At 38.1% G+C, this 14,502-nt stretch overlaps 1 long non-coding RNA gene across 1 annotated transcript in view; it reads right to left on the minus strand.

The window, feature by feature from the left end:
- The window catches only part of LOC140639799 (uncharacterized), a 93,430-nt gene continuing 78,928 nt past the window's right edge, over nucleotides 1-14,502 (minus strand). Inside the window, exons 2-3 of the long non-coding RNA XR_012036432.1 lie at nucleotides 853-1,012; nucleotides 1-258 (exon numbers count right to left, since the gene is read on the minus strand). This is a non-coding gene — a long non-coding RNA (uncharacterized lncRNA). The remainder of the gene's footprint in view (nucleotides 259-852; nucleotides 1,013-14,502) is intronic.

Consider the following 14,502-nt stretch of genomic DNA (forward strand, 5'->3'; position numbering starts at 1 on the left):
CATTCCCTCCTTGGTTTTGTCATGTTAAGGATACTCTGCAGTCTCGGGCACACCAAGGTGGTGCTCACCCCACCAAGGACTCAGAAATAGGAAGCCCTGAAGCCGAGAGCATTGGACTTGCCTCCTGAAGTTGCCACATTAGCCCTTTCTTCCTGGCATCTTTTCTTGATTCTGCAGACCGCACTCCCTCCTTGCAGTTCCAACAGCTAGCACAAAAGAAAACATCCTCTTGACCTAGGCTCGTATACATATGAACCTCTGAAATAAAAGTGAAGAAAATGTCTGGGTTTTAGTATTTAAAAGGGAGCCAATTAAATGTTTCCAAAAGAGATATTGGTTCCCTAAAACAGATACAGCTAATGTTTTTGTTTTTGTTTTTGTTTTTAATGAAAGCAATCTGAGCAACTAACAACAGAGACTGGTTTAGTAAAATAGAATCTATTTATTCAGTAGAGTATTATGCAGTTGTTAAAAATAGGAGAACTATGTAGCCATATGGGAGTTACATATAATAAAACGGTAAGTTTTTTTAAAATGTCACTTATGCAGCGGTTAAAATCATGAGGAACCTGTAGGTATGTAGGCTACAATGTAAATGGTATACCAAACAATGGGTATTGTTCTGTTGAGCAAATGGAATTGCTAGGGAATTTTGTTTTGATGTTTGTTGACATTGTTATGTCTGGTTTATGGAATGAGTAATTATTGTGCAGCTTTAAATAAAGTTAATCTTAAACAGAAGGAATGGTCATGGGCCCCCAGAGGACGTAGTGTTAGCACTCCTGGGGAGTTAGCTCTTCCAAGCAGTACTCTCTCCCACTTCAACTCCCAGCTAAGTTGTAGGCACCTCACCTGGGACCTGGGACCCTCAGCTCAGCCAAAGACCAAGAAATCTTGGCTTTCCAACTATTCTCATGTGTTCTCCATCCTCATCCTTTACTTTGTTGGTCCTCCTGGAATTTCGACTCCCATCTCAATGTCTCCAGGGAAATGTTCTCAAGGCCATGGAAGTCTGGAGGAAGAAAGGAGTGAAGAGCTTTAACATTCAACTTTGAAATATGGCCCAAGCTCATCACTAGACAGCTTCTGGTTAATATGGTTATTCTGACCAGGCAAAGGATGTACCAATAGCAGCTTCTATTCTTCAGCTTTTTCTATAGCCCACGTTTATATTCATGCAATATTAGAGCTGAAAGACCTGAGAAGATACTATTCAATGTGCATTTCCCTGGTATTTACTATTCCATCAGCAATGGCACCTTTCAACCCTCACCAACACAATTTCTCAAAAGGAAATCCACAATGGTATGCACTTTCAGGGCTACCCCACATATCACTTCCTTCCAAAGAAAAGAGATGCTCCTTGGTATGGAGGCTTCCCAAAGCCCTCACTGCTTCTTCAGGCTCTTCTCCCTCCACTATCCCACATACTACGCATCTGCTTTGCTCACGATCTCTGCCTGCAGTGCCCTTATGCCACCTTACATCATGCCTGCCTTATTCTACTTCCCACTCTCCCCTGGCTAAATCTTTCAACTTAATTGCCCATTCCCAACCCCTTCCAGAAAATCTTTACAATTCCTCACTCTCTCTCAGGTGCTAAGTGCTCCTTCTCTGAGTTTTTGGGGTGCTAGAATTGTTCCTTTATTATCTATCTCCACCAGAAGATTGTGTTCTACTTAAGGACCATGTCTTCTTCCTTTCTTTCTCTGTATCCCCTTAATACAGTGCCCTGCTAATAAGATATACTCAACAGACTTATACAAAAAATGTTGAATTTCAAGTGATGGCTCTATTGCACATATTTCAGTGACAAAAAAAAAATCTACAGAGGTTGTGTGCTAATGGTGATCAATTCAATAGGACTAAAAGTTAAGAAAAGTTTCATTTCAGTTATTTAGTTTTCCAACATTTTATTATGAAAAATTTCAAACACACAGAAAAGTTGAGCAGCTACATTTCTCAAAATCACATTTCTCCCTACTTTTAGATGGAACCAGGTAGTCTCAAAACTCCACAACTACTGGGAGGGACCAGTATATTCTGAACCTCTAACTCCCTGAGGCAAAGGACAGGAACATGGCATGATCAGTTTTGATATTTTGGTCACTTTATTCATATAATTATATCCGTAGCTAGTCAGTCTCTCCTGCAAGACAGAACTTCATCATTGAAAAAGGTTTTTCTCTTCCATTATCTTATTCTGAGCCTCACAACAATCTTATAGAGTAGGAAGAGGATATATTTTAACCATTTTAGAGATGGAAAAACTGAGGTTCAGGGGAGTTGGCTTGCCTGTCTAGTTAGTACAGGATGGACCTGAGTCTTGACTCCAGTTGTTCTCACACATTGTCTTATCACAGTAGACTGCAAAGAATTTTCTATTCCATTTTGCCATGACTGTTGGTGATTTGTGAGTTGTCATTTACAACTTTCACATTGTACGTGGTTTTCCAACAGTTGCCAGTGACACACAGATCTAACCCAAAGTGAAGCCAAAGCAGGACCAATGGACTCAAGGAGAAGAACAATCCAATCACCATGGGTCAGTAAAATGATGCAGTGAACAACTCATGTGTTCGTGAGGCACAAAGAATGAAGGACAGGCAGGTTAAATGAGAAGCCACTTTCCTCTTCCAGGCAGGAGAGAAGTTGTCATTACACAGTGAAATAAATGCCTGCCTATTTTATTTATTCTTCTTGTGTAGCTAAATCTATCAGTTTCCATGGTGCCCCACGTTCACCATGGAAACTCTGACAAGCTTGTTATGCTTTAGAGAAGAAAGAAAAAAAGCACACCAAAAATCTGAGATGGGATAAATGCATTCCTTTTAAAACTGTGCTTTTCTGAGTAGGAAGCCTTGATGGATAGCAAATAATAATGATCTCGATTTTCCAGTTCTTAAGTGAGAATGCAGGTTTGCATTCCCATCGAAGGAGCACCCTTTATCTGTGCAGCAGTAGTTATGTCTGTGAGCATCTCCTGCATTTCCTGGCAACAGAGAAATGGCTCAGTCCTCGTTTAGCTGATTTTTATGAGAATATTGCACTAGTCCCCTATATATTTTTTCTATTTGTCCATTCAAACTTTTTGAAAATCTAAATTAGAATAGGCATTATGCTAAGCACCACTGATATGACACTGTATGAAACAGATACAGTCCTGCCCATATGCAACTTGCACAATTCTCTTATGAATTGGTGCGGGAAATTTTTTTTCCTGGATGGAAAGCTTTCAATATCATCTAAGTAGTTTCCTCCATCACATACTGCTGATCCTCAAAATTGTGTGTAGCACCTTAGCAGAGATTAGCTTATGCACTTTCCCACCATGGCAGCAAGCTCAAAACAAATACAACTCACCTGGTGTTACTTTATCTACGTTTCTGCCCTAACATGAATTCTATTATTCAATATTTAACATCAAAGGATAAGCACTAGATAGAGTCACAATTTCTAGGTTCCAGTCAAGCACAGCCACTAGCCGATGATGCTCTTCTGGTCTTGGTTTCTTCTTCTGTAAGATGGAAGGTCACATACTATCACTGACTCCATATTTCTTTAGTCTGAAGGACTCATTTTTTTTATTTCTCCTACTTAAATCTTAAGTTTTAAAATATTTCATTCATCAACACAAAAATAGATACTTGCTATAAGTAGATGTTGAATGAATTATTTCCTATTTTTCACGAATTAAAGACCAAATCAACTACCAATTAGAATTTCTAATCAATATGAACTAATATCATCACGTTGAGTTAACATAATTTAAACCCAAAACAGATGTAACATTTTATTTTATTTCTTTAAAGATTTTATTTATGTATTTGAGAGAGAGTGCACACACAAACAGAGAGAGGAGCAGAGGGAAAGGAATAAGCAGACTCCCCGCTTAGTGGGGAGCCACCTGTCAGGGCTCAATCCCAGGACCCCAGGATTATGACCTGAGCTGAAGAGAGATGCTTAACTGAGCCACCCATGTGCCCAAGATGTAACATTTTATTTAGCCCATACAATCTATCTCAAGTTGGACAAATTCTATTATGCTCTGTGAATTGCTAAAAATAGTTTAAGAGGCATCTTTAAGTATCTGACCCTTGATTTCAGCCCAGGTCATGGTTTCATGGTCCTGAGATCAAGCCCTCTGACAGCTCCATGCTCAGCACAGAGTCTGCTTGTCCCTCTCCCTCTGCTCCTCTGTGAGTGTGTGTGTCTGTGTTTTGTGTATTTGTCTCTCAAATAAATAAATAAAATCTCTTTTAAAAATAGCTAAAGAGCACAGTTTTAAATTTGTTGAATTACTCTTCTGAGTATCCTGGGACTGTAGGTTGATAAAAACCAAAATAGGGTAGAGACTCACTGACATGATTTCACATGCATTTTGAGAACTAGTAGTCAATTTTTTTGCCACATCAACAGGTAACAGAGGATGAGATGAACTTAGGTGCTAATTCTGGAGACCACAGAGAAGGGTTGGGTTTCCTCAAGAAATATCAATGCACACTCAAGAGGTTCAAGCTGGCAATGGTTACAGGGTTGGAAAGACACTGGATGCAGTTAATAACATGATAGTGGATGTACTAAGAACTGTTGAATGGGTGTAGAGTTCATGTTCCTAGAAACATGCCAAATTTGAGCTCTACCCTAGCAGAAAGCCAAATGGTACCATCCTTAGAAGAGCTATACAATTAGCACCCTCCCCCAATCGCATATGGAACTTAAAGACTAACTGAAACTCAAACGACGTTTTTAGTGAAAAAAAGAGTTCTGACGAATTCTTATAGCATTACTTGAATATATAAGATTAAACATATTTCAGAAACCATAAGTGTCAAAAATTCCTTCCTCTCTGCTTATTTCTAAAGAGATGATTTTTAATATTATGCATAAATGAAAAAACTTATCATTTATGGAACACTCTTCTATATGGCATGCAAAAGCCACTAATAATTGTATTTGTGACAAAAAAAAGCTAGCCCTAATGGGAGAAGAAAATACATTTCTGTTATTGCTTTTATAAATTTGGTTTGTTTGCAGAATTCTTTGTGCAATGGCACATAACAAGGATTCATTAAATATTAGATGAATTAATGTTACATTATATACACTTAACCCCCAATTCAGATTCATTTATTTTCCCCTGGAATATTAAAATTTCTATAGCCTACTTTATAGTATAATATTCTGTGAAATAAAGAAAATGTAATTTGAGATTGGGGCATGTATAAAATTATGAGTTGAAAGTGGTAGAAGACTAACTTAAACAGTTTAAGACAAAATATAGTGTCTCACACAACCTAAAAATCCATGGTCACATTACCTTGTGGCACAGCTTAGTTGCAGTTTAATTAATGTCTACAGCAACCAGTTACCCACATCCCCCACCTCTCTCTCCCTCCCTCCCTCCATTCTCTGGCATCTTTCTCCTAATGACTACAAGATGGCGGCAACAACTCTAGACTTTACACTCTCTGAAATTCAAGTGAGAGAAAAACCCAAATTCCAGAAAAACAAAAACAAAAATTAATTGCCTTATTTGCCCTAATTGAACCAATGTTTTTTCCTCAATCAATGTAGCAGGCCAATATAAAATGTGATATCATGACTTGAGTCCCATGCTCCACCAAGTACAAGAACTGAGAGTGAGGAAGAGGGTAGTTATCCAGACAGAGATAAAGCATCCAGGAGGAGGTGAAAGGATGTTGGGTAGCAAAAACAGCAGATGTTTATTATGGTGTAATGAGTACCAGTTTCTCTTATTCAAAGTAATTGACTTAACTCAGTGGAATAAGTGCAGACATAATTAGAAATGTAACAGGCATAAATATTTATAAAGTATAATAGACTACAAGATGTACATGAAATAATTATAACATTTTTTGTTTTCCCTCAACAAACTTTGTTTGTGCCTAATACAGGAAAGATCATGTGCTATGTGTTGTGCAGGATATAAAAATAAGTGTGGTATGGTCCCTGTCCTCACACTAAGAATCACAAGCATAAGGGGCCTTTTAAAAATAAAGTGCATAGGGGCACCTGGCTGACTCAGTTGGAAAGCACACAACTCTTGATCTCAGGGTTGTAAGTTTAAGCTCCACATTGGGTGTAGAGATTACTTAAAAATAAAATATTTTAAAAAACAAAACATAACATTAAAATTAAAGTACATAGTGGAATTACTCTTTTAATTTTTATTTACAGACTGCTGTTACCTTAGAAGGACATGAATACATAGATCTGGCTCAGAGTTCAGCCACTATGACTTAGAAAAAAGACACTTAACATTTGTGATACCATAAGGAATTTTCCATTTGCCATGTACCTCATGGAAATCACAGTCATTTCAAGTTATGGAATATACTGATGTAGTTATATCAGTGGCCTCAAACACAAAGCATTACAATGTTAACCTGATTATTAATCTTCACAGTCTTTATCTTTCATGCAATCCTGAAATTGATAATAAAATCTAGTAAAATTGCAGTTGACCAAATACACCAAAATTCCTGGTTCAAGTGAGCCACAACAAAAAGCCCTGCTTTGATCATTTCTGAGACTCAAATTTTTACTTGTTAATCTTAAGAAAAAGTACTAAAATAGAAATGGCAGATCATGCCTGGTTCATATTTTTTCATATACCTAGCAGTGTTAGGATAGGGGGCTATGCTCATAAAAACAACATACGATGAAACTCATGGAAAGATGACATGATATTAATGTTTTATAAGATCCAACAAAAACCAAACTATATAAGTGTTCTCCTTCAATAAAATATGGTTGATTTTGTCGTTGTCCAATGTGCTGAGTAAGTTACTCCCCACCCTTACCCACCCCCTACCCTCTCATTCATTTAGTCAGCAAACATTTGTTGAGCACCTATTATATTCTATGCATTCAGCTAGGCTCTGGGAACCAAAAGATTTAAAAAAAAAAAAAAAAAAAACATGGTTTTCACTTTTAAGGAGCTCACAAGATGATAGAAACATATAGGCACATAGGTTAATTATGATAAACCATATACAGGGCTGCCTCTTTTCCCCTCAACCCCTGGAACCCCAACCACCCAGAACAGAGCTCTGTAAGGACTGGGTCTGTCTCCTTTACCACTGTAGCCACAGGACCTAATGCAGCATCTGGCATATTGTAGATACTCAATAGATGTTTGCTAGGTGCATTAAGCACAATAGTAAAAGTATGCATGAGATATAAATATTTTGAAAACTTCTTATTGATTCCTGTCTCAGAAGAGTAAATATACACAGAGAGAAGTGGGTCTGGAGCAATGATGCTCAACCAACAGTGGTCTGCTCCCTAGGGGGCATTTAGCAGTGTCTCAAGACATTTTTGGTTGTCACAGTGGGAGGTTCTGCTAGCATCTAGTGGGTAAAGGCCAGGGATGCTGCTAAACATCTCACAATACATAGGACAGCCCCCTACAACAAAGAGTTATCCAGTCCAAAATGTCAGTAGTTCTGAGGTTGAAAAACTTTCTCTAGAATAAAATCCTCAGCCATAGGATCTTAAACGTCTAGTGATCTTTAAGCTACTAGAAGCATCATGGAGTCTTAGAGAATGATGGAGTTGAAAATGATCTTAAAGTTCTAAAGGATCTTAGAGTTGATGCCAATCCCCCAAATAATAAAATCAATTCTTTCATATCAATCTTGGAAGATGGTCTGTTACCAATTCTCACGGGCAGAGAACTCAATTCTTTGAATGATAGCCATTTCTATAGCTAGTTTTAATATTCATAGTGTATATCATATGGAGCTGAAAGCTGCATTTCAAAATGTCACCCAGGTTGTCCTACTTTGACTTTCTTGAGCAAGAAATAAGAAATCAGTTCTAACTTCCCACATGTCAGCTCTCCAGGATTTGAAAATGGTGGTGATTGTCCTAAGCCTTTTTTCCCCTACCATATCCATCATTCCACTATTACTTAAGGAAATTAAGAAAAATCATAAAAAGTATATTTAATACTGAATATGAGCAACTGGTGGAACATAGGGTGTCTTTAGATGCTGGTTTGTGAAATGATTTTAGCTATCTCACAGTGCATTAGACAGCCTTGAATTACATATAATTACAGTGAGAAAATTACTTCTATTGGAATTTTTCAATCCTTAAGTCAAGGAGACCTTCTCAGTGTGGCATTAAAAGGTTTAGCAACCTCAAAAATTTCCCCTTTTTAACAAACAGAGAGGAGACTACAGACTTAGAAGCTTCCACAGGCAACAGTATCTAGCCAGAATCCAACATTATTTTATTCATAATATATTTATGTTTATGGTTTCTTCTTGTTTATGGCAAGGGGTGCTGGTTTCTCTTTTATATATTTGGCTGGTTTCTGATTTATGGTTTTATATACAGTTCTCTAAAGTTTTAAGAAGTGAGACTTTTTTAAAAAATTAAGCAAATTACAATACACATTTACAAATTGGGCAAAATCAGTATGGGCACCATGTAGAGTATTTGAAGTTGGGGAAATGAGGGCCCACTATGGTCATCGAATCAGACAGAGAGTAGCCTGATTTTGATTCTACTACTTAAGCATTAAATGATTTTAGGTGAGTTGTTTGGCCCTTTGTTTTGGGTTTTTTTGTTTTGTTTTGTTTTGTTTTTTGTTTGGCCCTTTGAACCTCAGTTTCTCCATATTAAAACAAGGATGTGATAATACCTATTTCACTGAATTATTTTATCACTCAAGGGAATGCATATAAAATATCTAACAAATAGGAGATGCCTAATAAATGTTAATTTACTTCTCTAACTCATCCATATCAGTTCATTCCCACTCACACGTTGTTCCCTTCAGTAGTTAGTGTCCTCTAAGAGCCTGATGTTGTAGTGTGGATATGAGCTTTGGAGTTACATCAATCTGAGATCAAATCTCAGCTTAACTGCAAACAATGTGTTAACTCCTCTGAGCTTCAGTTAGTGCAGTTTTCTTTAACGAACTCCACAGGGATACTATGAGTTTGGATAACACCTAGCACATTAGCTGGTATATATTATGTCCTCAATAAATGTTGTCTCTGCTGCCTCTTACTGATTGATCAATACCTCATTTAAAAAGAACTTGGAACTGTTGCAACATTTTTTAAAGGAACAACTGATGCTGAATACACTGAAACTTATCTTCCTTGATCTGAACAGAACACTTCCATTAATGCAGTCTAAGATTACACCTACACCATTAGCAGCCATATCATTTTATTTCAGTATACTATACATTTAAATCTTTTCCAGGGTGTCATTAGTATTAATTGTAATTGGCTTCCTGAATCTAAATCCAAGCCTTTACATTCTCTTTAATGATGATTATCTTATTAGTTTTAACCCAGTGTGTCAGTAATTGCTCAGCATCTATGTCATTCACAGATTTGTTGTGTGCTAAACAGATCAATGATCTAAGGGATTAAGAAAGATGAACAGGTCAGGTCTATGACAGAGCCCGATGGGTCCCCTCTAGAACCTCATGCCAACTTGACCTTGACCACTAGTCAATACATTTTAACATAGGGGCTCAGATAATAATAATAACAATAATAATAATAATAATAATAATGATATAGGTTCTTGATCAATTCTGAATTCTCTATATTATACTGTCATTTAAATGATATTTCTATAACTCTCCTTCAAAGATTTTATGAAATATTGCCTGATACCTTACTGAAGTTAAGGTAGACACATATTCTGTTATCACTTTTATTGCTTAAAAATGGATATAATGCTGTTAAATAAGTTAGAGAAAAAAGACAAACATCATATGATTTCATCATATGTGGAAATTTGAGAAAGAAATCAAACAAACAAAGGGGGCAGGGAAAAGAGAGAGAGGGAGACAAACCAAGAAACGGACTCAACCATAGAGAATAAACTGATGGTTGCCAGAGTAGAGGTGGGTGAGGCAATGGGTGAAGTAGAAGGGGATTAAGAGTATACTGAGCAATAAGTAATGTATAGAATTTTTGAATCAATATATTGTACACCTGAAACAAATATAATGCTGTATGTTAACTCTATTGGAATTAAAATTAAAAACTTTTTTAAAAAGTATGATTTATATTTCCTAATGCAGAAAAAAAAAGGAATATTGTCCCCTTAATGTGTAAAAGCATTTTATTTTCATGAAAAACTATTATGGTAATCATTCATCTCAGTCATGTGGGCCTCTCGATAATAGCTTTTATAATGTTCATCCAAACATTACATGGGGCTTGATGAGAACAGGGATACTACTCTATTCAGCTTTCCATCCCCAGTACACAGAACACTTTCCTCATAGTAGTTGCCTTTATGTGAAAATAGGAGAGCAAACTGATTATGTTCCTGGAATTAAGAATCGAATATGGGGATCCCTGGGTGGCGCAGCGGTTTGGCGCCTGCCTTTGGCCCAGGGCGTGATCCTGGAGACCCGGGATCGAATCCCACGTCGGGCTCCCGGTGCATGGAGCCTGCTTCTCCCTCTGCCTGTGTCTCTGCCTCTCTCTCTCTCTCTTTGTGACTATCATAAATTAAAAAAGAAAAAAAAAGAAAAGAATCAAAAATGGATCTGAATCCTGGATGTGCCATTCTGGTGATACAATCTTGTGCAGGTGGTTTCACCTTAAATTTTACTTTCTCAAGATAAAGAAACAAATACTCAGTTTTACTATTAGAATTTAATGAAATAATATACATATAGTTCTTAGAAGAGTAGTTGGCATAAAGAAGGTGCTCAAATATTACTGCTATTTTTATTTTTTGATCATTTGATGACTTGTGTTGATTAAAATTGAAAACACATAGTAAAAAGGGTTGGTCATGATGTCCTGGACTATACCTTAATTCTTTCTTCGATAAATATATGTTTATTCAAAAGAAAACGTAAAAATGTGTCAATCTTGCCAATGAATAGCTAATTATGGATGCTGATGTAGAAAAAAAACAAAAAACAAAAGGAATAGAATAGGAGCTCTGTATTTAGCTGACACTGTCTTCCCTAAAGTGTAGAATCTTGTGTTTCCAAAGAAGTCTTGCTCAACAGGGAAGTAACCAACAAGAGACCTAACTTACTGTAAATCATAGACATGCAACCTAGACCACCCACCCTCTTTGCCAGAACCAGAGTTCCCACAAACAAAGGAGCCTGGTCAACTGGGATGTCCTTGTTTCTTTTATGGCAGCACCAGGATTGCTACCAGGCAGAGCCATGAAGCAGAAGCTACTCTACTTTTTAATATCTCCCACAAATATTCATTCAGTTCTACATGCCTTTTTTGGACTCAACTTCTTTCCCAATAGATTTTGAGGCACAACTTATGCATGCTTATTATAAACCTGTAATAACAACCAAGTACTTTCCATAGAGCATAGTCTGCTTTATTGAGAGTCTTCAAAAGTATAAATTTGGGTCTCACAATCAGCCAGGGAGGTAGGCAGGGCAAGCATATTGCTGTTTACCTTAACAATAAAACTGTCAGTTATTTTAATGGATTTATTTGAGAATAGCAGAGGACTGCAATTCAAGATATGCAAGATATGGCAAAACCATAGGTCAAGTCTGGAGAGCAGAAAGGAAAGCCCTTTTATGGAGGAAAATGGGGTTGGGCTCTTAGAAACAAAATGTCCTTGGAGCAAACTTGCAGCTGAAAGTATAGTGGCTTTTTATTGGCTGAGCTGTGATGGTCTCTCATTGGTTGGGCTACTGCCCAAACAGGAGAAATCTTTCTTCCTCTAGCTGGGGTAGTCAAGTGTGGGCTTCCTGCCAAGAACTTGCAAGGTGTGCCTCTTCCTGTTGGGGTCCACAAAGGGCTTCAAGGCATGATAGGGCATGAAACCTCTCCCTGCTGGCCTCCTTTATTCAGCCTCACACTACTTTGCATTTTTCAGATGAATGAACTGAGCTAAACAAACATCAAGTGCCATGTCCAAGATCACAACACTGGCTCTCTAAGATCCTCAGTTTGGCATAGACCAAGGCTCTTTCTGTTACCCTCTTTGGTCTTTCATTTTAGCAAACTGTTTTAGCCCCAAATTGGTATATATCCCTACCTGCTAGGCCTTTCCCTTTCCTCTCCACATATTTTCTTTTTCATGGTCTTCCTGCTCCCTGTTATACCAATGGTATCCACTCCTGACAAGGAGTAAAGAGAGAAACTGGCAGGTTCCTATGCAATAAATGAGAAACACAAGGAGAGTTCGATGCATGGCCCAAAGGACCAGATTGCTAAATGGTGAGCAAAACCTGGTAACCCATTTCTGAATGGATTGATTGGCTTCAATCCTCAAAGCAGGATCCCCAGGCTTACCTCTTGAACCTTGCATTAAAGCGGCACTGAATTTTATAGAGTGACTATTTTGGGCCCCATTCATAAACTATGGCAGTGATTGATTGATTGATTGTTTGATTATAGTGGAATTTCTAGCATCGTTTGGAAGAATATTTCTAGGAAGCCAGCTTGTATTAGAAGAAATGAAGGAGCTTTCTTATTCTCCTTAAATTGTAACCAGAGTCAATGTCTCTCATACCCATTTGAAATCAGAATGATATAAGGTCACAGAGCTTAAAAATAAATGACCATGAAATAATTTCCACATAGGCTAAGGTCACTTGGCTAGTCTAAAAGCAAACATTCTCAGTCCCACATTCCCAAATACAATGCTCATATACATGAGGGTCATCCAACTTGTATCCAAATTATACACGCTGCAGATTTTAAAAATAGAACAGAATTTGTGTTAAATAGCTGATATGCTGAAACCTGCAAATCAATAGGTAATATAGATTGAGGCCAGAAAAACATAAGTTCAGAGATTGCTTCCTAAGCAAAAATTACTTCTTGTTATCAGAAAATAGTTCTGAAATTGATTATCACATTTTTCTTCCTCTTGTTACACTTTGTCCTTGGAAATGATAGGCCTTCTCTCATAGGTGCAAACATCCAGGGCTGCTCTGTATAATGGGGTGTCATAAGTCAGAGCCATAAATCTGGACCACAAGGTTAGGTACAGGGATATTGTTCTGGTTGGGGATGAGATGATGGAAGATGAGGGGACTCCAGGATCTATAGTTACTTGGGTCCAGCAGAACCATTAATAGCCTGAAAGTCTCTTAGTGTGTCTGGCCTGCTGGGTCCCTAGGGGACATTCTTGGAGTACTATTCCTGACGCCAATTAGCATCCTCTTGGTTGATTTACAGCAATGATACAGCAATAATAAAAATAGACTGAGATTGCTGCCCATGTCATTTACTGTCAAACTGGGCAAGGAAGAAGAGATGCCAAACACCTTCTTTCCTTTCTTCATTGTGTAACACTGTCATGGCAATTCCATCACTTCTACCTCACTTAGTATGGGTCATTGCTTTTTCCATGCTTCTAGGAGCCATCCTGCAACATGCTTATGCCTTTTCTAAGGTCCTTGCAAGGGTATTATTACAACCTATATCATAGGAGAATGCTCCTATGTTGGTAAATTGTTTGTATCCAAATTTATCTTCCACCCACCTTTGTCAGGTATTCTCAGAGTCCAGTCCCAGGCATATTATCCCAGTGGCTGATTGGTATTGGCTGGTATTGAAACTGGACTCCAGGAGGTATAGTTCTTTCCCCCTCTAGCAGTGCCAGCAGGTCCTTGGCAGAGTTATTCCGTGATTTAACCCCAGTAATTGACCTGGTGGTTAAGAGGGGATATGCAGGGAGGGGGGCATCCTGAATAAAGTGCATAATGTCTTGCACTTGTCTTTACTGCAGGAGAAGCCTCTGTAGTAAATTTGAGCATGGTGTGTGTGTGTGTGTGTGTGTGTGTGTGTGTGTCCTCCCTTAACAGAGAGGACAAGTGAGCCATTTATGCAGGCTCAGAGGACTCAGTGTAATCTGGAAATTTCAAATTCTTGGAGGAACATGGGCTCCTGGGTAGCTCAGTTGATTGAGTGGCCGACTCTGATTTTGGCTCAGGTCATGGTCTCATAGTCACAATCAGATGGTCCCACATTGGGCTCCATGCTGAGCATGGGGTGTGCTTGTTCTTTTTTCTTCCCTCTCTACCCCTCCCCCAGCTTGTGTGCACCCTCTCTCTTTCTCAAATGAATATATGAAATCTTAAATAGATAAATAAGTATAAATAAAATTATTGGAAGGATATCAACACAGATGTATCCATCCCTTGTGTCAGGGCCCACTTGCCCAATCTTGGCATAGCAGACCTTCTTCAACTGTTCTTACAATAAGATTCTATCCTTAGTCCTCTTTTTGAACCCTTCCTCTCCCAATTTAAGAGATGAGAACCTCTTTGTGTATTTTCAGGGAGGCCCTTTGGCCTTCTCACTCAGCATTTAACTGCTGATTTATCTCAGCTTTTTGCTCTATTTTTCAGGGTACCAGTAGAGCTTAGCAGCCAGATAATTCACTGCCCTTATGATTAGTATTTCCTTCTTATTTCTACTTATCAGGGATGGCATCCTCACTGGCAGCCAGGAGATGGTGGTCAGCTCCAAAATCCCAATTCAGTGTTGT

This window comes from Canis lupus, chromosome 1 (assembly GCF_048164855.1).
Source record: "Canis lupus baileyi chromosome 1, mCanLup2.hap1, whole genome shotgun sequence".
NCBI lineage: Eukaryota > Metazoa > Chordata > Mammalia > Carnivora > Canidae > Canis > Canis lupus.